The sequence below is a fragment of the Euprymna scolopes genome, chromosome 2 (assembly GCF_053919585.1).
Source record: "Euprymna scolopes isolate OS-2025 chromosome 2, ASM5391958v1, whole genome shotgun sequence".
NCBI classification, from domain to species: Eukaryota; Metazoa; Mollusca; class Cephalopoda; order Sepiida; family Sepiolidae; genus Euprymna; species Euprymna scolopes.
This window is the reverse complement of record NC_136483.1, coordinates 162,250,527-162,275,480: the sequence shown is the minus strand read 5'-3', so window position 1 is coordinate 162,275,480 and position 24,954 is coordinate 162,250,527. Positions and strand designations below refer to the sequence as shown.

The 24,954-nt window shown below is 33.4% G+C and overlaps 1 protein-coding gene across 8 annotated transcripts in view; it reads left to right on the top strand.

Moving 5' to 3' along the window:
* Positions 1 to 357: 357 nt before the first annotated feature.
* Positions 358 to 24,954, top strand: part of LOC145298110 (syntaxin-7-like) — a 156,438-nt gene continuing 131,841 nt past the window's right edge. For 7 of the 8 annotated variants that reach the window (XM_080144304.1, XM_080144302.1, XM_080144300.1 and 4 more), the window contains exon 1: positions 360 to 490. The gene's annotated coding sequence lies outside the window, so the exon portion shown is untranslated. Of the gene's footprint in view, positions 491 to 24,954 lie in introns of all 8 variants that reach the window. The other variant, XM_080144299.1, reaches the window with a different exon arrangement.

The window sequence follows — 24,954 nt, the reverse complement described above, 5'->3', positions numbered from 1 at the left end:
CATATTCATGAAATATGTTAAAAAATATAAAATGGAATTTTTTAAATAAACAGGGATTGGTTATGGTTCAATGGTTCACTTTGTTTAATATTTTCATACAAATCTTTCAACATTGTTTTGATTTTATATTTCGTTTCGTTTTATGTTTTCCTGAAAAATTACACCCCCAAATTAAAATACTTTTTGCAAACTAAATAATATTTTAGTTTCTATTTATTTGTTTAGAAGTTTAATTCTAAAAGGAACTATAATATTTATATTAAATATAATAGACTTTGAAAAAAGTCTTTGAACCTTCTATCATTATTTATTAATTTATGATTGGTTATTTTTACATTTATTTATTAAAAGATAATTGAACGGGATCTCTTTAAAAACCGGATCGTATGCGTTTTTCAGTTTTTCCGGGTGACATTTTACTGCCGCCCATATTACGGCGTGACGTCGATTTCTAATCAAAAAGGAAATTTGTTTTGACTAACGTTCAAAGGTAATTTCTTTTTTTTTTTCTTTGATTCTATTGCTGAAAAATTGTTTTAGATAATTTATTTAAATGTAGACATTTTAGTACAACGCGTTCCATTCTTCGTAGAAATGCTTTATTTAATTTCATCTCTCTATGGGATTTCCAGGCTTACATTCTTTCTCGTGTTTTTAATATTTGCCCGACTTTAATTTACGTACATATTTTTTGTTTGTTTGTTATAGAAAGTTTTTAATACCATTTCAGTTGTCCATTTCGGTATATATTTCTAAAATGTTTTTTAAAAAATCGCTAAGCAGTAGTTTTATCTTTTTATGAATATAGAAGAAATATAGGAAATCGTTTAATAAACAAACCATTATTATCGATCGCCCATTTTTAAAATTTCCATTTGTTTATATCCCGGAAATTAAATTCTTGCCTCGATTTAATTTCAAGATATAATAAAAATACGCGAATATCTGATTTTTATTAAGAGTAGTCTCTACAAATCATTTGTCTTATCGTTATTCGAACTATTTCGCCCCAAATACGTTAAGTGTTGTTTATATGGGGGATCATTTTATTATAAACTAGCCATTGTAATTTGATCCCCCAGTTTATGTCCACATGTCTGCTCATCCCAGGCCAAAACTGGAGGAGGAAGTAATTAGAATAGTTATGGTTGAAGATGGAAAAAAAATCACCTGTTAACTGTAATTTAAGTAAATGCGCTATTTAACAATTTAAAATCTATTCTCTATCCGTTATCGAAATATATATGAGGGAATAAAATATCCATAACTTAAATTTCATTTATTAAATTAAAAAATAAAATTAAAAAATAAGTGGTATTATGCGATCTAATTTGTACCTTTTGCCCCCGAACTGTCAATGAAAAAAAAACAAACATTTTTATTGTTTGGTTTGAATACACGTCAACAGCATAGCAAAAACAGGTATATGGTATTTATGCAGAATATGGACTGTGCTATTTTTAAACCATTTTTTTATAAGATTTTCAAGTTAAATTCAGTTTGTTTATTGTTAGGCGAAAAACGCCCTCCTGAGAAGAATAGGTTTCTAATTGTTCTTTCAGTCCGTATTCTGCATAAGTACCATATTATTATTAAGTGATCATTTTCCGTCACGTTTAATCGAGCTAAGAGGGAAAAGATAACGAAATACCATGGTCTTATGTATGGCATGAAAAGAAACTGAAATCTTAGGAAGATTTCCACCATCCCAGTAATTATAGGAGTGATTTCGATGCAAATGTACCCGGTGAACAAAGTGTAAGAGATACAAACAATTGCACTTAGAGACGGTTAGAATCTTAAAAGGATCTGTTAGAATGCCTGAGATAGCAAACGAATATCTAGTATCCGGTAGGATAACCCATCCCCAACTAGGATACAATTTAAAAAAAAAAAACACTTTACTGTATAAATTTACCATAAAATTTACCATAAAATTATTTAGTGGAAGTACAGTGTACTTCAAGTACACTGGGGACCACCTTTAAGAAGTTCATTACGGGAAGGTTGAAAACAAGAAAATGTCTTTCGTAATAACCCCCCCCTCCACCTACCCATCTTAAGAACAGCTATCGGAATAAACATCCTTTGAAGGTTGGACAACCAGTACATATTGACCAATTATTTTGTTCTTGACTACACAGTACGACAGAACGAGTAACCATTTTTAATTTCTGAACTAGCAGCTATTTTGGAGTAAACTTACACATTACTCTAAGCCTAGGTCCGGGTTGGTGTATTGTCATCCCAGACTTAGTCCTGTTTTTGAAGAATATCGGTTGTATGAAATTGGGTGAACAAAAGTCAAACCACTAAGGATAATATTAACCTGAATTGCCATTGAGTGAATGTGGTATTGTGGTAACTGAAACTAGTGGGTTAAAGAATAGACAAAAAGGACAACAGACGACCCCCCCCCATTCCTTCTCACCCAATTTTAGGCTAATGTCACATCTTATTTTAATCTAGAATATTGATTCTGTGAAATTTTTGGTACAAGTCCAGAGTTCAACACTAATAATAATAAAAAGATCACGCAAATTAAGTATTTTTTAACTTAAGAAAATCAAATTCTATGAGGAAACGAATGCGTTGTCTTGATCCACCATAATAAAATGTAGACAACTCAATTCGAACTACCGAGATCAAAATCGTTCATACAATATTTACTACTGAAATTGTTAAAAAAAAAAAAGGATACTAGTGCAGTGCACTTATTGATCCGTGCTGAAATGTTTAGAAAGCCATTTTTAACATGGGGAGGGTGCTGCTTTGTACCTATTCTGTAGGTGTGTCAGAAACTAACCTTACGAATGCGTGAAATATATTGAATAATTTGACCCCCTGTCTTTCCAAGCTTATAACTACTCGGAAAATGTAATTCAAACCCTAATTTTTTTTTTCAATTAAAGAAGTAAGGACCGAGGTTTCATTTTTTTTTTTTTTTTTTTAATTTTAAAGAAAACGCTTTTTTTTTAATTTTTTTATAAAGGTTTTAAACTTCGGACTTACCATGTAAATTTATAAAAAAAAAAACACTGCTTTTTTTTTTAAAAATTTGAATATATTATTTATTGGTCTTTTCTCTTCAATTTGTGATAAAACTTTGGTGCGTAAATTAATTTACTTTTTAATAGACATTTCAAAATGGGGGGGGTGAATTTAAAAAACGTTTGTCTAAAATATTATATTCGGTTTATTGGAAAGAGCATAAAATTTCACATTGACCCTGAAAATATTGTAAAAATTGAAAATAGAAAAATTGATAGATTTTTAAAGTTTAAAAATTTAAAAATACTTAACTCGTAAAATTCAATTGATTTCATTACTGTTTTTTATTAAATAAAAATAATATTTCTATTACTTTTTTATATAACGTTAATAGTTTATTTTGGAAGTATAATCCATAAAGAAAATAAACAACCCACTTTTAAAAGAGAAATTACGAGTTTTTTTATATTTTATTCGCAGTTTCGTGTTAGGGGTGTCAAAAATTCTGATACGATACACACCTACCTATTATGTACTTTAAAAACATCATAAAACTTTAAACTTAAATACTATTTTAAAAAATAACACGTATCAATAAGTACACTAGCATAAAAAAATAGTTAAAGATTTTCTATATTAAAAAACTACTTTATCAATTTACGTGATTTTTTTTTTTTTTTTTGTGCTAATACACTTATTGGTCCGCTATTTTTTAAAATCGTATTTCCAAGTTTAATTCAAGTTTTATGTTTTTTATTCAATTGTAAGGTTGTACAAAATAGGTACAAAACACCCTCCACATGTTAAGAATGTTTTTTTTTTTTTTTTAATAATAACGTTATTATTTCAGCACGGATCACGCCACTGCATGACTGCATTATTTTTGATTAGGTTTAATTCTGGATTTGCACCAAATCTTTTGTAAAATATTCCGTAAATTTTTACGGTACTCATGTACTTATTGATCCGTGCTGAAATAATAACGTTATTTAAAAATCCATTCTTAAAATGGGGAGGGTGTTCTGTCTGTACCTATTCTGTACTTTAACCTTACAATTGAATAAAAAACATAAAACTTTGATTAAACTTGGAATTACGATTTAAAAAATAGCGCGGATCAAGTGCATTATTACTGCATTAGCACCATTTTTACATTACGTCCACCACCTCCACAATTTTTAACATGGGGAGGTTGGAGGTGTTTATTCCGAAAGTCGTTCTTACCATTTTTTTAAATTGTGGAGGTGGACCTGGACCTCCTAATGTAAAAATTTACTATTTATTCTAAGATAAATAAATTGGTCTTTCGGCTAGGAGCAAATTGTAGTATCTGTTCTGATTTTTATACTTTATCTCTTCTATTTTCGGTTAATTAAGAGATCCTGGTATTTATGCAGAATATGAACCGTGCTGAAATAACGTTATCGAGAAATCCATTCTTAACATGGAGAATTTAATAAACAGAAGATACCGTAAAAATTGTAACTTTAAAATCCTATCTAAAAAAAAAAAAAATAAATAAATAAAAATAGCTCGGTTAGTATTCTGCATAATTATTTCAATTAAATTGTCCAAATCCTAAGTTCCCTCTATTTGTAGACTTTAAGCAATCAACGATCTCTGGTCAGGAAGTGGGTGATCATATTGCGTAACTTTACATAGTAAACTAACCCTCCTCGTCAGCTCTATTTTCCCCCTTTTGTTTGTCAGGGCGTTGATAGGTAATCGCACGAAAAACAAATAAAATCTCATTATTTTATTTAACAACATGGGGGAAAAAGATAAAATTTTATCGAATTGATTTTTATTTAATTAATTAAAATTTCAAATCTAATAAATAATTGTTGCAAATTAATTTTATTCTTAAAAATTAAAATCAAATTAAAAATCTTTTTTAGTTTTTCTTAAAATAAATTCTTATATAAAGGAAAGTATGTGCAAGCAAGCCCAGATTTTTCTTTTTCATCAAAACTTGCAGTTTAATCTTTTTAGTACTACAAAAAGATCTCAAATCAATTTAGATTTTATGAGTGAGGTGGAGGCTTTCTTAACTGGTTCAATGTTCAACGCCCACTAAACTCTAAATTTATCCGGAAAAGAAAAACAAACAACTAAAATATCTTATATGCTTTGGACTTGACTCCTTTATTTATTATTGAACCGAAATCCTCCTGTAGCAGTTGACTCCATGATCCTACTTTCGTTTTTCTCCCTCACATGCAGGCAGCGGGCCAAATTTATTAATCAAGTAAAAAAACGGCATTTTTACTTAATTCGAAATAAGAAAATGATTTAATTTAATTTTTACTGTGCAATAATTTATATCCGTTTGAAATATGTTAAACATTTAAAAAAAAAAAAAAATCAAATAAAATAAAAAAAAAATCATTGTTAATAATCGTTTTGCTAAAAAAATAAGTCCACTGATATTGACCCGACCCGCTGCTACGAATTCGGAACAAGGGCATGTGAAAGAAAAAACGAAAGTAGAACCAGGGAGACATCTTCTACATGAGACCCTAAACTATACCGAATTTTGTTCCCTTAAAAGACACTTGTGTATTCGACAGTTTACAGGTTTCCGACTTCATTTCGAAGGGTTACGAAGTAATTAATTCCATTTTTCAACTGTTCACAAATAATTAAAATAACTTATTTGTTTACGAAGATATCGAAATCTATTCTGGTTGATTTAATTCTGGGTATTTATGCAGAATAGTACGAACCGTGCTATTTTTTTTTTTTTTTTTTTTTTGATAGGATTTTCAATTTTGACGATATTTTGCTTTTAACAATTTTTTTGTGTGTAAGTAACTCCCCCTCCATGTTAAGAACGAATCTCTAACGTTATTTCAGCACTCTCCGTATTATACATAAGTACCTAATTTTATAATTAAAAAAAGTATTTGTTTAAAGTTTATTTTACTTTACCGCAAGTTTCGTTTTTTTTGTTTTTTTTTTATCGATCAATAGTAAAAAAAGAAAAATGTCACATAAATGCAAGAAACGCACGTGAGAAGTTGTCATAATTCTATTAAAGGTGGTTGTTTTTATTTAAAGGTTAGCAAAGAGACAATTAATTGAAACTCGTCATTCATTTGCGTGTTTTACCCCACCCCCACCTTATAGGCACATCTCGGTCGTTAAAGAAATAGAACCGAAACCGCTGCCGAGAAAATCTTTTATTTATTTATTTTTTTCTGTAAGAGGATCGAAATGAACTACAATACTCAACTTTTTTTTTTTGTTTATGAATTTTAATTCTAACTAGAAACTTCGGGACTAATTACATAATCTGTTCAAGATTCCGACGCGAAATTGGACAAGTACCGGTTAATTTAAAGGCTTCAAAATCACTTTTGTACACGGCCATCATTGCCTCCAAAATTATAGATTAAAAAATGGTCCTCATGTTGATCATACGGAATTTAAGTGATTTTGAAGCAACTGTCATTTCGAAAGTAAGTAGAAGTCATAGTATTTTTTTTTCCGCGTACCGCACGGCACGGCGCACCAGCCGCGCCACTATTCTACCATTGAACAGAACATTTGGTGGGGGGGGGTGATAAAAAGTATCATTCAAAAATTGATATACTTGTATATACCCTCCTTTTTCTCTATCTCTCTATCTCTCTCTTCAAGCTAAGTTCTCATGAGTTAGCTATTTTTTTCTCTGTGAAACCCTCCCCTGCGCGCACTTGATGCGGCCCCGCCCACTCGTCCGGAAGAAGTCACCTGTTTTGTAGGTGTTGTGATCGTCTATAGCAGTGATTCCCAACCACTGTGCCGCGGCACGGATTACTGGTGTGGTGGTGGTGGTGTGCCGCTAAGCTAGAAGCCATTTAATTTCATTTTGTTTAATAAAAACATTTAATTCCTTTATCATGATGACACCTTGATAGATTTTGTAAATAATTAAAAAACGAATGGTGCATATCGCATCATGTCTAAAATAGAGTACTTCTAAGTGAGATATTTAGACATTTCAATAATCTGAACACGTCAATGTGCAAGGCAGGAATGAAAAACATTCTTATGGCAATAAATTAGTTACGTTTAAGAAAGATGTTTGCAATATGGAAAAAAAAAAGCATGAAGGTTAGATGTTTTGGATATAGTTCCGTTACGAAGCCCAGGCAGAACTGGCCCAATGACATTCAACATTATTATTTTATACCAGATATTACCTTTGATAATCTATGAGAATAAAAATTCGGTGATTGTTAAAATAGTTGACAAATCAATTTTTTTGTTAAAAATGTCATTTTGAGCCAAAATAATATTACATACTTAATTGTCATGTCGAAAAACGTAATATATCCAAAAATGACGAAAATTCACCGAATAGAAAGTTATTTATAATTAAAAGTAATTTTTACGGAAAACTGGGTAAAATTGCATTTTTCTTAGACGTTATAAGGTAGCCAGTGAAGAGTTCACACACAGGGGACATAACTCAAAACGAATATTTTAGATTACTTGTTCATGGTGTGATATTTGTTGTATATAACCATAGATTTTTTACTAAAAACAAGATAGTTGTTCTACTCGATGAATTTTCGGATTTTGGATATATTACGATTTTCGACATGATAATTAAGTACGTAATATTGTTTTTGCTTAAAACGGCATCTTTAAAAAAAAATCGATTTGTCGGCTCCGTCTTAACAAGCACCGAAAATTATCTTTAAATCTTTATTTTATTGCAAAAAGACTTTATGGGTAGAAAATATTTTGCCGCGAAAATCTTAACAAAACTCGTTAGTGTGCTGTTATGTAAAAAAAAAAAAAAAAAGGTTGAGAACCAGAACCACTAATCTATAACCTTAGCATTTTTTCTTTTTTAACTTACAATCGTTTAAGCCTTAAAAATATAACAATGATTAGGAAAATATTCAGTGATATTTATATTTTACTTTTTAGAACAAATATTTTAACTTTTTTTAACTGTTATTTCACTCCAAACAAGACTCTGTGCCACTTTGACGTTTAGCACTACTATTTGGGACCAAATTTACAGTGATACTATGTAGGAAGTTGAGCAGCGAGATGTCTGTTCACATTACATTTTAACTTCTGCATGTCTCAAAAGCAGGAATCTAGGAGGGAATTCCAAAGTCTAGCAGTTTGAGGGAAGAAACTATATTTCAGCATAAGACGTTTGGGCATCTGAGGACCTCTATCTAGGGGTGGAATTTTTTCTGCTTGACGGAATAGTCGGGGGATATTTACATTGAGGGGATGGTAAATGCTTGGAGTTTGTCAGAGTACATTCTATTTAAAATACTTGTAATAACAGGCACAGGGATGCAACATTTTGGCGATGGGCCAGAGGTTGGAATTTGGTCGACAGTGCGGGAGTATGAAACTGCTTTTACTTGTCAGTGGACAGGATCTGTAACTGATTGATTCATCGATCGTGTGACTCATTCAGTAAAAGATGTGTTTATTGGTTCAAAGGACATTTTGCCTTAATTTATCTTACGTCTTTTCAACATTGCTAATAAAGGATAAATAAATATAAACTGATACAACAATTATTTGGTTTAGTTCTGTTATATATATATATATATAGATGCCTCCGTTCAGTCTCGAAAGACAAAGGATGCCCTATGTAGGGGCAACTGCATGTGTAATTGTGAGGCAAGGGTTGCGCAATCATCAACCACACCTCTCCTGAATCGGCACCGCTTGAGTCCAGTGGCAAGGAGAAGTCCAGGACGACTGGAAACAATGCCGAGGTAAGCAGAGAGCACATACAGCACCTGGAAATCCCAAATGGTCACCCATTTGATACTGGCCAGGCTCATCGTTGCTTAACTTCGGTGATTTCAAAACAAAACTGCAAATTCATTATTAGCATCTGTATATACAATCTTAAACTTCATAGTCAACCTTTTATTTTGCTGCAGATATGTATTATAAGTTAAAACGGATGCAGAAGCACATGGTTGCTGCTGCCAGATCACAAGCAAGAATTTGATCAGATCCTGCTGGGATCGTTTTAGTGACAGGAGTATTACATCATGAGGCCCAAAACTCTTGATAATCTGAAGCTTAAAATCATCACAAAGAATGCAATTCAATGTATCCTTAGGATGTAATCTCCAAAGATAAGCTTAGATCTGATGACCTCAGAAGAATGTTAAATCTGCACAGTATAGGGATGTGTGCAGAACAGGAGACTTTGATGGTATGGCCACGTTGAAAGAAGAGTATTTGGGTTGGTAGATGTAGAATAATTGAAATAGAGAGGTCAGTTCACAGGAGAAGGCCAATGAAAATATGGAAGAAAGTGATGAGAATGGACTTTGGAGAGATGGGTAATTACAGACCTGGCCAGAGATAAGTTATGTTGCAATATTTTTATGCATACTATGGTATGATTTAAAGAAAGTTGGATGGTTTTACTTATTAATAAATGCTGGTGATAGTAATTGACCAATCAAATGCAACCGCATTCTGCTAGCAACCAATCCGAACCCGGAATTGCTCCATAAAAATATTTCTGCACATCTTTTTCATGTCCATATGAGAAAGATCTTTTGCTCTTCACCTGCAAAATTTTTAAAGTCCGAGACTTGTACAGAACAGCTAACCACCAAAAGCTCTTCATCTCCAGGACTTGTACAGAATAGCTACCCATCGGAAACTCTTCTGAAATTAAACATGGCTTTAAATTTAAGATCAATTTCTAAAAGCCATCCAACACATGCCAACATGTAAAATGGACATTAAATTGAATAGGAATTCATTTTTTGTCTGTTTGCAATAAAATAGCTGCATGTATAATTGCGTAAGAAAATCCCCTTTTAAATTTTGGAATCCTCTAGATTCGGTCTTATGATTTAAAAAAAAAAAAAAAAAAGTAATTTATATTAAACTGGCAAGGTTATCCAGTATTGCCAGGGGGTCAAAAATGTAACAGATTTCTATTAAAACTTTCTCTCTCTTCCTCATACCCCCTCGCTCAAACCCATTCATTATTAGTTGAACATATGCATACACATGAACAACCCTCCTTTATATAATAGAAGATTCCTCAAGAAATTAGTCACCATTTTCTTTTCAAATTAGTACATAATAATACTGAGAAAAAAAAAAACCTACCCTTTTCTCCGGCAAAGTTGACCCCTAGAGATTGAATAAATTATTTTTTCTAAATTTTAGATATTATTCATTCAGGGCAATGCAGATCAAGAATACATTAACTTTGTGGATCTTGGTTTTGTAGGATTTTTTTTTTATCTGGACACGCACATGTAACATTATGGGTCGGCCATTGGCATGACCGACCCACATGTTAGATTAAATGTCCTGGAAACGGTACCAGATTGTAACAAGATGGCCAGTCAATATGGTAAGAGTAAAGATCTGTCGGTTAGACATCTTCTCGTCAGGTTGATGAGTAAAAGCTAGAGGTCTACTGATTACTTGGCAGGTAATTGACCTAATTGATAACTTTACCGATTAATCGGCCGATTAATTACTTTTCTCTTTCCTATTAAATTTAAATCATTTCTTCATTGCCAAGTTACCCACCAGATAGCTTTGACACATTAACATAACTGCTAATTTAACTTAAAATTTGTTAAGTGTCTGGCCACTATTATGGCTTTTTGTCTTTATTAAATACAGTTACAAAATACAATTTCTAATTCTTAAATGAATATAATTAAACAATTAGATAAGAAAAAGAAATTACAAACCAACTACAAAGTATAAATTGTAATTCTTTAAGTGAATAATTATAAGCTGAAGTTCTGCACTTGCTGCTGCTCTATTCCCTCTTCTATTCTTGCTGTCTGCCTCCTCTGCTCTTAGTCTCATCAATATTTAAAGTTTAATACTTTTAAGTTGTAATGTAGAAACATTAGAGTTTCTCCATTCTCAGGACACAGCCTGTTCCTCATAGGTTCATACACAGAATTACCTGTACTAAAGAGCCTCTCACTCTCCACAGATGAAGGTGATGCACTTAAATATTTTGAAGCCAGTTTATTCAGCAGTGGTAAGGTCTCCCAGCACTGAAATGGAGCATCATCTCTTGCGAGTAGTTGTAAAGCTATGTAATGGTCAAGTTCTTTTGTGTACTTAATTGTAAGGGATTTACTCCTTTTGAGTTTAGATTGTGATTCTTGTATTTCTGTTGTAGTTGCAATCTCCAGGTTTAAATCCGCTTCTAACTGCTCTAAGTTTTGATTTGTTAATGTAGGCTTATTCGAAGCTAATTCATCAAACAGGATTGAAAGAGATACAGTTTTACTTTCACTTCAATCTTTGTGACTCTCAACAGAGCTTGATGAAGTGTATCCTGCTGATTCTGTTTCATTTTCATCAGTAGAAAGTAGATGTGGAATCCAATTCTTAGTGTTTTCCATGTCATTCTTTTGAAATTTAAATGTGAATCTTGGATCTAGGAAAGTAAATACACACAAGCTTTTATCATTTAGATCGGATGAAAGTCTTATATTCATTGATTCATTGAATTGTTTAACTGTGGTAAGGATTCCGCTAAAGTCAGAAATATCAGCATTAGATTAAATAGCTCTTGAAAGAAATAAGCTCAAAGCTAAAATTGTAGGTATTATCATTGATATGGTTGAAGTTCTGTAACTTGCTTCTTTGGTGATTTCTTCAAATGGATTCAGTAACTGTACAATTTCCTGAATAAGTCCCAAATGGTAAATTGTTAAGGTAGGAATTTTATAGCATCGCAAATTCTCGTATGAAAAATATAAATATATCTCTTAAAAAATTTTGGTTTGTGCGAATCATTCTGCTTCACATATATGCTATGAAAAAGTCCTTTCTGACTAATGTTTACCAGTTAAAAAATATTCTGTTATTCTGAAAAACAGCCAAGCTCGTTTGGGTTTTATAAAACTGTAAACATTAATCAGAAAAGATATTTTTTCTAATGTCAGAAATACAAGAATTAGATTGGACAACTTTTGACAAAAATAACCTCAGAACTAAATTTCTACATATTATCATTGATATGGTTGATGTTCTGTAACTTGCTTCTTTGGTGATTTCTTCAAATGGACTCAGTAAATGGATATTTTTTTAAACAAGTCCCCGTTAGTAAGTTAAGTTAGGAATCTTATCAACAGCAAACATTACAAGAGCTTTTTGTTAACTTCTTTACAGCATATAATATGTTGAATTCCACCATGTGATCACATGTTAAATGAGTTTGTTTTTCCAAATTAAGCTGATCCTGTATTTCAGTTAATTTACTAATTGCAAATAGAAAGTGATTAAAGTGAGAAACTGTATTTCTGTTTGATGTAATGGTTGTCTTCACAGCCTGAGTTACAATGTATGAAAGTTATTCTAAATCACATTCTCTGACATTAGCAACTATATTTGTTCCGGAATTCCCCATGACTAAAAACTTTATTGAAGATTTTATACTCATTCAGAACATTGTGCAATTCTTCACTTATTCTTGCACCTGTGTGTGCACCAGGGAATGGAACAACTCTAAGCACAACTCTGTTCAAAGTCATTTGAAAACTAATGACCTGTCAGACTTGGAAAAGGAGCATTATCTGTTGTAGCTGTCCAAATGTCTGTAGTCTATGAAATGTAACTAATTTAAGCAAGAAAGTTTTGTTTTACTTTTGTGAATATATCGAAAATTATTTTGCAATGAAGTGTTTTTGATGGAATGCTGTAATTTAAACAAAGTTTTGCAACAAGCATATTAAATCCAATGTCAGATGTTAAAGAGTATGGTTTAATATCAACAGCAATTATTTCTCTTATCAGATAATGAATCTCTGGTGACCTGTGATCATTAATATCCCAAATTTTCTTTTTGGCCAATATTGATTCTATAGTAGTTGGTGTTCACTGGAGGCTTGTAGTTGCTGCCACTTGTTCCTGAAATTTCTGTTCCTGAATATTCATTGTGCTTCCTTTTTTTTTTATTCGCAACTTTTGCTCCTTTTGAACGAACCTTTTTAAGATGGTTTAACATATTAGTCGTTGTAAAAGTTTTTGCTGATTTGCCACTCTTTGATGTGATGGTACAACATAACTTGCAAGCAGCTGTATTCTTATTCTTAGGACTGCCGTCAAAATACTTTCAGCAGAAACTGGTTGCCATGATGATTGAGGGTTGTTGTTTTTAATATTTAGTTAAGTAATTTAAATACGTAAAAAAAATTATGTCTAATATCTAATTAGTAATTTATCTCAATAAAATATACATTATCTAAACCATAAAAATATGTATGCAATGATCCGAAAATGAGGAACAAGAGTATGACTGATGAAGAATGCTTTATGTTCGGTTTGTACCTCGTTGCAATTTACTGTGCAATTCCTCAACATGAAAACTGAAAGATGAAGTAATAATTTTCTTTGACAGTGATTTAAAGTAAAAAGTAATAATAATTCGATAGGACGAGAAAGGAGGGAAATTTTCCATACGCTTACATCTATTTGCCTCAAATTCAGTTCAGTTGTAAAAATCTACATGTTAACATGTCATTTGATAATATGGTTTAGCGGTGCATGTGTCTTCGATAAATTTTAAGTGGCAAACAAAAGAGTGAGTTAATTTGTCTTCCTTTCCAATATAATTAATATTAGTATCATTTGTGATAACAAAATTTGCTGATAAATCCACATTAGAAAATGTATTATCCGGACGATTACTAAAGGCCGATTAATCAGTAATCAGCCAATTTGATAATCGGTACATCCATAGTAAAAGCATACCTGGGATGTTGGGTGTGGCTGGCTCCTTCACTCTCCTAGGATGGCATCTTCATTCTGGTGGTATTATAGCTGAAATCTTCAGGTCTGTTTCGACATTTAAGGCAGGCACAAAAACAACGCATAACACAATTGTAATACATATGAGAAATCTTAACTATTTTATTTCTATACATAAATATTTTACAATATTTTACAAAAAGGATCAAAAGCAATTAATACTTAAACGTTTAAAATTATTAGACTGAGCTTGCTACCTAGATAGTCAACTGATGGAGAGGGGAAGGGCTCTCATTTACAGAGAGGCAAAAATACACATGGCTTCTAGCAATCAAAGAGATTGAGGGAATAGCAAGTGTATTGTGGCTCCCCTTTCCTTCTGAATTACTCCATGCAAGACCTAATCACCTCCCGGCAATGTTGGGGTGGGGAGAGGCCATGACGTGTGGTACTATCAAAACATAGTACCACACGCGCACACATAACTGCTCTTTATATAAAAACTTAATTTGATTAACTTTACCTACTCCGCATCATCTAAGAGTGAAAAAAAAAAAAAAACTGGCTTGTCTAGCGCTTGTAGGAACTACACTTCAAGTCCTCCTTCACACATGTATTCACAGTTGTGTGTGAGATGCTTAAATCTCTGGCGATCTGTTGAATAGGCTGTTGGAGAGTTTTATCAATGGTTACCTTTTGATCAACTCCTCGACCTTGAGTTTCTGCTCAACTATCTCCAGAGGGTTGTCTGATGCATTGAACTGTGTCCTCGTGTTGTCCGGATTTGCATTTTGAGGGTGCTGGCTATGGTCCTGTTGTCATAACTTTGATTGGTAAAGAGCATGAGTTGTACAGTATCACGTCTCCGATATTTCTTGTTGAACATTGCGTCACTTTCAGACATGATAGAAGGCTCCTATCACTCCTGGGATTTGTACACAACTGGCCAACTAGTAGATGGTCTGCAACAAAAAAAAAAAAAAACTGGTTTTCATCAAACTGAGATGAAATCATGTCTTCTTAGGCGACAATTTAATTTTGTTTCACCCTGTATGTGTGTGTGTGTATATATTAGTAATCTCCAGACAGTACTGTTTTACTGTTTACAGCTCATCATTGCGGCTAGACAAGTAAGTGCTTCGAGCTGAGATTGAAACCTGATCATCAAGCTGACAATCTGCACTTCTCCCTTGTGCTGCACCTGCCAGATGTAAGTGAAATCTAGATGTCAATAGTATAACCTCTTTACAGCAGGTCGTAGAGCTCTAACTAGTTTTACCTAGTGAACAATACTTTAAGCTAGGTGAGCAGTCAGCAATTTTCTTATGAGAACTAATATATATATATATTTCTTTTTTACAGGGGAGTCACTGCTTATCAAGGCCAGAAGGCCACTCGAGAATAAGGGTTAATGAGTATACAACAACGTAGTGATTGTTAGTGAAAATTGGGTAGTATTTGAATAAGGAAACAACTGAACAAGAACTTGTTTACATTGGACTTGAACACAACCATGTTGTAGTCAGCAGAAAAGCAAGCCAGCCAGGAACAGTTCCACAGGTGAGCAGTTCTAGGAAAAAATACTTTGTTCATGGAATTTAGATACAGATAGGGAGTGAGGGAAATTGTTGGTAGTGATTGTAGCTAGTGTTTTTGTGAAAATTTGATACGGTGGACCACAGATTGAAGCTCAGATGAGCACTTGTCATGAAAAAACGATAGATCAGAGACAAGCTCACAATGTCTCTTCTATGGGAAAGAGGTTGCAGGGAGGAGAAAAGTGTATCACCTACTAGGTTTTGAAGCCGGTTTTGAACTCTGTCATGGCTGGATAGAATGCTTTGAGCAGCTCCTCTCCAGATGTGGTAACAGTGTTGCATTTTAGAACATATATGGTTCTTATACAGATAGAAGATTGCACCAGGAGTGAGATATCTTCTGGAGCGGTAGAATGATCCAACCATTTTTCTAGCAATCTTGGCAACATATTTGATGTAAGTCTTCTATTTCAAGATAGGATTAAAGTTCAGACCCAGGAGCTTGTTGAAGCAGAGAGCTTCTTAGAGATGAGAGCGGTTCCTTATCAATTGGGTTTAAGTGGGGATCATGCCAATAACATAGCGGAAAGAAAAAACAAAGATAAGCTAGTCTGAATCAAATATTAATGTATCAAGTATATTTGCTATTTGGTTTGACTTTGAAAATTCAACAAGATAGTTTATAAGCTGTCTTTTCGTTTATCAAGAAAAAGTGACCTTTCTCTTATGAATTCTTTGATTTGCTTTCAGCTATTATTTTAGCTATATATCATGGCCGACTCCTATACTGCATTCATGTTGGTAAGCTAACATGAAGAGCAAAGTGTTGCTTCGGCATACTGCTACTGAAATGTGTTTTTTGGTCCCCCAACAAAAAAGGAGGGTAGACCTGTAAATTCACCCTTGTCCGTTCGTACTTTTCTCAATAACTATGCTTTGGAATGTTTTTTGAAATTTTGCACAAACATTAAGCATGATATGAGTAAAAAAAAAGTAACGGAATGGATTTTCCGGGAAAACTCTAGTTACCCCCCCCCTTACCTAGGGGCGCCTTTCGGGTTAAAATAGCTTAAATTGACACTTTTGTGCTTATTAAAAAAAATTGATGTCTTGGATTTTTATAAAACTTCCTGAAAAGCTGTAACTAACTGATTTCTATATAATTTTGTTTGTCTACACTTGTACTGCAATAACTCTTTGGTGTGCCCCAGGGGCTCTTTTAGGGCTAATAAAAACGCTACAACTTTGGGACTACTATTTTACCATATTTGTCCAAAATTTTCTGTGTGTATCTATTTAGCAGTTTTGCATAGTGCTGAACTCAAATTTAAACATGTTAAGGCCTTGGAGACTTTTGGGGCTAAATGGCGAAGGGGTCCAATGATGAACTTAGTCATTTCTTTTGTTGCATGGGGCAGAACTCAAATTTATATATGTTAAGGCCTAAAATTGCACCATTTGTTCATTTTCACCAGGATTTGATGTCCCCTGGGGACTTTTGGAGCTAAATGGGGAGGAGGGCGCAAATGCTAAACTTGGTCATTTTTTTTATGCCTCGTTAACTGTGCACGCACAGGGGCCCATTCATGCTTCACTTGTTTTTTTATGGAAAACACTTCAGACAAAGCAGAAAACCACTTGATGTAAGGAGCTATAAAAATTACTACAAGATCAAAAACTAACCAACAATGTGTTAGGATGCTTCTGACTCCAAAAACGGCAATTCTTCTCCCTTTGTCACAAACATCGCTCATGGAATGTTAGGAGTAAGGGACAAAATAAGGGAGACGTGTCATGAGACTGCTGAATGTAAACCTAAGGTCCACTTTATACTCCTTTGAATAAACCATAACACTGCATAAAGAATCGCTGTATCGTTTACTCGGCCTGCTTACAATGGAGAATAGGTGGAATCTTACCTACAATGATAGAGGCCATTATTGGGATGGGCATAATGTTGTCTCTCCATGACGTCCATGACAGTACTTAGCTTTCTTCCCGCCCCCCCCTGTCTGTTTTTGTGACAGTATCTGGAAACAGGCCAACTAAATAATTCAGCAATCTTCGTGAAATTTCATATTCTCTAGCTGTGAAAGAAGGATTGGAACAGAAAGTTTGTTCATATAATAAACATGAATGTGCGCGCATGTCCAGGTTGCTTCAATATACAAAATTAATTTTTCTGGGCTAAGAAATTGAAGCTTAATCTTTAAAATAACTGATAATAATAATAATAATAAAGAAAGTAAAGAACTTTCACTTCTAATATAGCCACAAAATATTGTCGTATTAATATTGTTGTATGTAATAAGTTGTCAAATAGAGGGATAGAGAGTATTATTATTTTTTTTTTTTCATGTTCATCCCAAGCAAGGTAAATTGCCACTTAAATGTAAGCGGCTACTGTAAATTGGGGATAATGCCTACAGGCAAACTTTAAGTAGGAAGTTGAACAGCGAGATGTCTTTTTACCTTGATGTTGCGGATCTCACTGCTCTGTCATTTTCATGGTAGGTGCTCAACTGAGTTTCAATCTGTGGTCGCCACCGCCTGTAAAACCTTCACAACAAACACTCATCTAGTTATGATCCTGAACAATAATTTCCCCTACTCTATATTTGTGCCTAAAACTAAACATAAATTCTATGAACAAAATTTCTTAGAACTGCCCAGGAGGGTTGCTTCTCAGCTGATGACAAAATGGTCGTTTTCAAGTCCAATGTAAGCAAGTTCTTGTTGAGCCATCATTTTAAATCGAATTCTACCCAATTTCCAACACTACTGATCATTGCGGTGTTGTCTCACTAACCATCTGATACTCATTAACTCTTTCTGCATGTTAGTACAGTTGGGGAAGCAGGATACAAGGAGGGAAAGTCTAGAAGTTGGAGTAAAGAAACTTTTCAAAAAGATATTAAACACTTTAGCTTTTCTATTTTATTGTCCATGTCCCTGGGCAACGCCAAGAAGCCACGCTGGTTTCAAATATTAGCCATTTTAATAATGGCTTAATATAACACCTAATCATGACGTTTATATTTGACACAATGAAATGCATATTTTCATCATTAAATTGAGCGGTTGCTTGGAATGACCTCGATTTTTTTTTTTTTTTTTTTTTTTATTTTATTTAAAATAATTAAGTTTCAAAGTTCATTTTAAATTTCCAAAAACAAATAGTATTTTTATGTGCAGCTGGAAAGGAGAATCCAAGTATCTTGTGTGCATGTTCTAACTATACACTTTTATACTAATTATACATGTATCATATACAAACGGCAAACGAATGCCGAAGAAATGTGAGCAATTGGCAAGTGATGAAGCCAGTTAGCACAACACCATTTGCTTGAAAGCGTAATTACGTTTACACGCCAGTCCTCACTAAAGTTAAGCAACAATGAGCCTGGTCAGTACCAGATGGGTGATCATCTGAGAAATACCAGGCGCTGTATGTAGAAATATATTGACACCTCCCTGCAAGAATCACAAAACCCTAACATAATCATCTCCTGTAACTGGGATATGCAAATGACTAGAGACTGTTTGTGAATTTGATATTCCCATGAAACTTCCTCCTTTGGAAGAAGCCAGTTCTCACCTGCCTAGGGTGAGTGTCGCTTTTTTGGTGAAAACATCCATATTTGAGCGAGTGCAGTAGACGTTTAAATGTTTAACATGCAAAGGTGAGCGTGTCTTGACTGCGTGTGAATTATCAATGCTACACACAGCTATATTCAAGAATAAGTCTTTGGCTGGACTTAAGACATGGGCACAGTGACCTGCACGCCTCTGAGCTTCGCAAGCAAGATGTTTTCAATAATAGTGCTCTGGAAACTTTTCTGTCTTAAAAAGTATAAAATCAATATAAAAAAATGATACTAAACCTTATGTGTAGAATCCTTATTCTAATTTGGATCAACATCTAATACATGATAGTGTTATATATTAGCTGCTAGTCGTTCAAATATGCTTTTCAGTTTATATAATTGCTAAATTTACTTTTCTCACTGGTTTATGATGTATACACACTGACAGTGAGCAAAACCAACACAGCTGATTCATAAAATAATATTTTGTATTTCACATTGAGAACAGTTTTGGATTTTACAGTTGACAGATGTTTGACATCAGTGAAGGCGCGTGGGGGTAGTGTGGATGTTTGGCAGTTTAGAATGTGTCAGCTTGTTTTCACTCTGACTGACTGCTCCACTTTCTGTTGTGTTGATTTATATAAACATTCTTTCCCCCTGGAATGTTTAATATTTCCCATTGTCTCTAATCTCAAATCCTTTGACTGATATCCTCTCACATATTTCTGGTCAAATTATGCATTCCAATAGACAGTGGTGGAAAGTCTCGCATTCTTCAAATGGAATCAATCTGCATGTGTGCAACTCCTCGGATGCCTCTCTTCCCAGGGTCACCTGCCAAATATCCAATATATAGAGGCTTTAAGGGTCTTAAGAAACTGAAATTCAGTTAATCTTGCTTGATTGGTGTTTGATTAGGGATCAAATTTAATGCAAATCTGAAATATTTTTGAATTTTCAAATGGGAGGTATGTGCTTATATTCTGCCTCCTAAAATCCTTTAAACTGCTCCAACACAACTGAAATTTGGAAAATATTTTTTTTTAATCAATATCATAACTATTTTTATAATTTAATAACAATCAGAAGTGTCTAAAATTTTATGAAGGGCTTCTACCTCCTATTTACTCTCCTTTGTATAAAAATAAAACTAAATATAGCCCACATTTAGACCCCCCCCCTTATGCGTTGCAGCTATGTTCCAAGATTCATAAATGTTAATCCTCTACATATAAGTATATAAACATATCTAACTTTATAAATGTAGAGATTGTGAGCCAAGTGTCTCTTCTCCTTTATCTTTTAACAAAATCAATTAGCTCTGATTTTATTTCATTTCTAATTGCTTAGATGGATATGTGGCAATGATAAACATTGATATCTATTTCCTCTGGTGGGTGATCAACCTAAATGAGCTTGTTTGATCAGACAGTGACCAATTGAGCTATTTTGCATAGTAATTTCTGGTAGACGTTTTTATGACTCCATCCTGCAGACCTTTAAGGTTTGCAGACCAGATAGTTTCCAGACAGTCACAGAAGTAAAATATCTACACTTTCAGCTGCCACCTGTTGGCTAGACATTCTGAGAATAGATATCATCTATTAATGATATACATCTTCCCAAAGGAGACAGAAGGGTCAGCAGCGACATATACTCATTCTACTTAATTCACTTCAACTAAATTTAGTTGTAACCTGGCTATATGCATTCAGCTGTGTATGTAATATATATTCATATCTTCTATATAATAAAGTAATCTTAATTTCTCTTGCGTCTACAGGTTAGTAATAAAATAAACACCTAAGCAGAGGCAACTAGAAAGACGACACACCTAGACGTATGCCCCCCCCCCCCCACAAAACAGTGTAAGAAATGCTCTATGTGCTGGTGCACATACATAGAGCATTTCTTACACTGTTTTTTTTTGGGGGGGGGGCATACGTCTAGGTGTGTCGTCTTTCTAGTTGCCTCTCTCGCACGGAAACAGATTTAACTATTTTAAGTTCGAATAAAGGCCACTAGGATTTCAGTAATCTAACATCACTAACATGAAATAACAAATCACAAAAAAAGGATTGGGAATATAATTGCTTTAAGATATTGTCGGTGAATGTTGTTGGGATTGAAAAATATTTACGCAAGTGTTTTCTAACGAGGTAACACCTCACTGAATGATGTGTAGAAAAGGCGTATACAACATTGAACAGTGGCCATTTTGTTATCAGGGTGTCAGTTTGTTGTATGTATACAGCCATGGCCGTGTGTTTCTATTTACAATGCCTCCCCACAGGACAGAGTTAGACACCAGGGTCGTTTTTTAATGTGGAGAAAAGGAACAAAAATAAAAATTGTCTCAGTCGTGAAGGACTTCTCCTCCACTGACAGAGAACAAGAAATTGAAGTGCAGCATCTGAAGAACAGATACTACTTTGATCTTGTCCCAAAGGCCATGGCCGTGTGTTGTATATAAAAAAAGACATTCATTGCGTTACAAAACCATTGTTGTTTTGAAGCCAGTCATGCCATTGTGTTAAACACACGCTCCCCAGTTTATAGAAGCCTGTCTACATAGAAGCACCCTAACATGCTAACCAACCATTACGACAGACAACCCAACATCATTTACTGGCATCAAACCGCGAGTAAAACTATATAAACTGAATCCCTTTATCTGTATTTTTCTTGCAATCATACGCTTATTTATAGCATATATAATATATGCGTGACTATTTCGCATCAATCCCAACACATTCACTGACAATATCTTAAGGCAATTATCTTCCCAATCCTTTTTTTGTGATTTGTTATTTCATGTTATGCGAGAGGAGAGTGGAATACAAAATCCTATTTTAACTAGTGATGGGACGATTCCAATATTTTTCCAGATTCCGATACAATTACCAATTCCGATTCTTTTTAAATCTCTAAATATTTAGTTATAGATCCCTTCCAAATTATCAAGTACCTATACAATATTTTACATGCATGTATTTCCGCAAATGAAAAAAATGCCCTTGTGTATATGTTTGTGTGTGGAGGGGTAGTTTTAGTTTTATTGGTAGTTTAAAATCAAATATTTATCATTTTATCATTAAGTTAAACAAAAAAATTAAAAGAATCGTTTTGGCATCAAAAAAAATGGGCACAGTTTCTTTTTTTTTTTTTTCTTTTTTTTTTCTTTTTTTTTCTTTTTTCTTTTTTTTCTTTTTTTTTCTTTTTTCTTTTTTTTTTCTTTTTCTTTTTTTTTCTTTTTTCTTTTCTTTTTTTTTTCTTTTTTTCTTTTTTTTTCTTTTTCCGATTCTCATGCTCCAAAAAGTTTTGATTTTAATTTGGATTATTTGTCCCAACTAATTTCAATATTTAAAAAACAAACATCTTTGGTTCTTGTCCAGGATTCCCCCTATATTATATTAAAAAAAAAAAAAAGTCTGTATGATGTACCTACCCATATCAAAACTAAAATGTTTATCAATTTCTTTGCATGCCTTTTAAAGTATGTGATCATGCAACAGTTTCTTACCTTTTTCTTTTATTATTATTATTTTTTTTTTTCATGTTCACCCCTAACAAGGCATATCGCCACTTGGACGTAAAGGGCTACTATTTGGGACCATGTCTAGAAAAGATTAACAAGATGTTGGTTTAGGATACATTTAACCTGGATCAAGTAAAGATTAGAAACCCCGTAGCAGACGACAAAAATAGGCGAACAATTCAAGGGGCACCGGTTGTTCGACTTTGACATTGTCGTTAGTTGTTTCTAAACTTGTAAACAGGTCAAATAGCAGACATATTCGAATGTTCGCGAGCAAGATTTTTTAAAAATATATTTACAAAACTTTTAAAGAGTTAAAAGAAAGTATATATTTACAAAACATTTTCTTTAATATTAAATATTTACAAAACTTTTAAGGATTAAAAAAAACTTTTCTATTTACACAAAACTTTTTGTGTAAGTAACAAAACGAACGTAAATGTAACAAAATATATTAAAATAAATGGGTGTCTTTTTGAGTGCGTTTTTTAAATATATTTACAGAACTTTAATAAAACTAATAATTATAATAAAACTTAAAAAAAAATAAAATGAATGACCTATATTAATTGCAAAACATTAGAAACTGAAATTTTCGGACACTAAACTTACTTGCACTTAATTTGCTTTATGGAGAAGTAAGCAAATAGCAAGTTTTTGTTTTTAAATAAAAATAAAAATCATTAAGATTCGTATCTTGTGATGCTACACTTCATCCTTATAAAAATAAATTATAAAAGATATGTGAATAAAATATATTTTTTAAAATCTCGATTGTTTATACTTGTGATTTTACTATGCATAAAAATTGCCTCGGTTTAGGAGTTCTCCTTCACTGACCACCTACATACATCACACTTTAAATAAATATTTAATTGTATTAAAAACGCACGAAGAAAGATATAAACACACACACACACACACACACACACACACTGTACATAAAAATTAATCTTGGTCGCAAAAATCCGAACAAGTCAGTTATTTTATATTTGTTTCTGCCATAAAAAGTTTGGTTATAATAATTTTATTTCAATTTTTTTAAAATTATGTATTTTTTAATTGACATCATTCAAAATTCTCGGTTATAACCTCGGTTTATTTATTTAGTATTATTTTACGACCTGCCCCAGCGTAGTATAAACACCCCAACCACCCCCCTGTTAAGAACGACTTTCGGAATAAACACCTCCCAACCTCCTCATATTAAGAACGGCTTTTGAGGTTGGGGGTGCTTATTCCGAAAGCCGTTCTTAACAGATGGAGGTTGGAGTGTTTATAATATGCTGGGGCACGTCGTAAAAATTTACCATTTATATTATTATTATTATTATTATTAGTTTTATTAAAAGTTCTGTAAATATATAAAAAGAACGCACTCAGAAAGACACCCATTTATTTAAATATATTTTGTTTAAATACGTTCGTTTCATTACTTACATTAAAAAGTTTTGCATAAATAGAAATATTTAATATTAAATAAAATGTTTTGTAAATATATATCTTTTCTTTTAAATCCTTAAAAGTTTTGCAAATATATTTTTAAAAAATCTTGCTCGCGAACATTCGAATATGTCTGCTATTTGACCTGTTTACAAGTTTAGAAACAACTAACGACAATGTCAAGGTCGAACAACCGGTGCCCCTTGAATTGTTCGCCTATTTTTGTCTTCTGCTACGGGGTATCTAATCTTTACTTGATCCTTTAACCTTCTGTAGATCAGTACAGTTAGGGAAGCAGGTAGCAAGAAGGAATTCCAAAATCCAGCTGTTTGAGAGAAGAAACTGTCAGTGTAGAAAGCTTTCTGGCATTTAGGGATCTCAGCAGTGAAGGGGTGTGATTTTATTGCTAAGTGGGTTTGTTGGGGATATGTACGTCGAAGGGGTGTGCAAGTGCAACAAGTTGATTAGAGCACATTCCATTAAGATACTTGTAAAACAGGCACAGGGATGCAACATTGCAGCGATGGGACAGGGGTCGGAGCTTAATTGACAAAGTGGGCCCTATTAGATTAACAATTCTTTTTTGAACTCGCGGGAGAGATTAGTGGTAGATGCACCAGCCCAGATGTGGCAACAATACTCCATGCATGGTGGCCCTGTAGAGGTACAGGATACTTTCAGGTGCAAGTAGTCTTCTTGCACGATAAAGGGAAGCCACCTTCCTTGCAGCAGCCTTCACAATGTCCTCAATATATTTGTTCCAGTTCATATTACCCATGAATGTTAGGCCAAGGAATTTGAAAGAAAAAGTTTCAGCTAGGGTGGTATTTATCATGAATATAGGCAGTTGGAAAGGCGTAATTGTTAAAGAAGAGCGACTTAGTCTTACTAGCTTTAAATGTTACCATCCATTTACAGCCCTATTCCACTACAGTCTGGAGGTCATTTTCTAACGTTTCTGCCATTATCTTAGATTTGTGTACATCTGTTCTTCCCTCATGCACGTTATAGGGTGTTGTATCATTAGCAAATATACCCATCTTGGACACAATATTATCAGGCAGGTCGTTTATGAATATCAGGAATAATAGTTGTTCAAGGATCAACCTCTGAGGTACTTCCA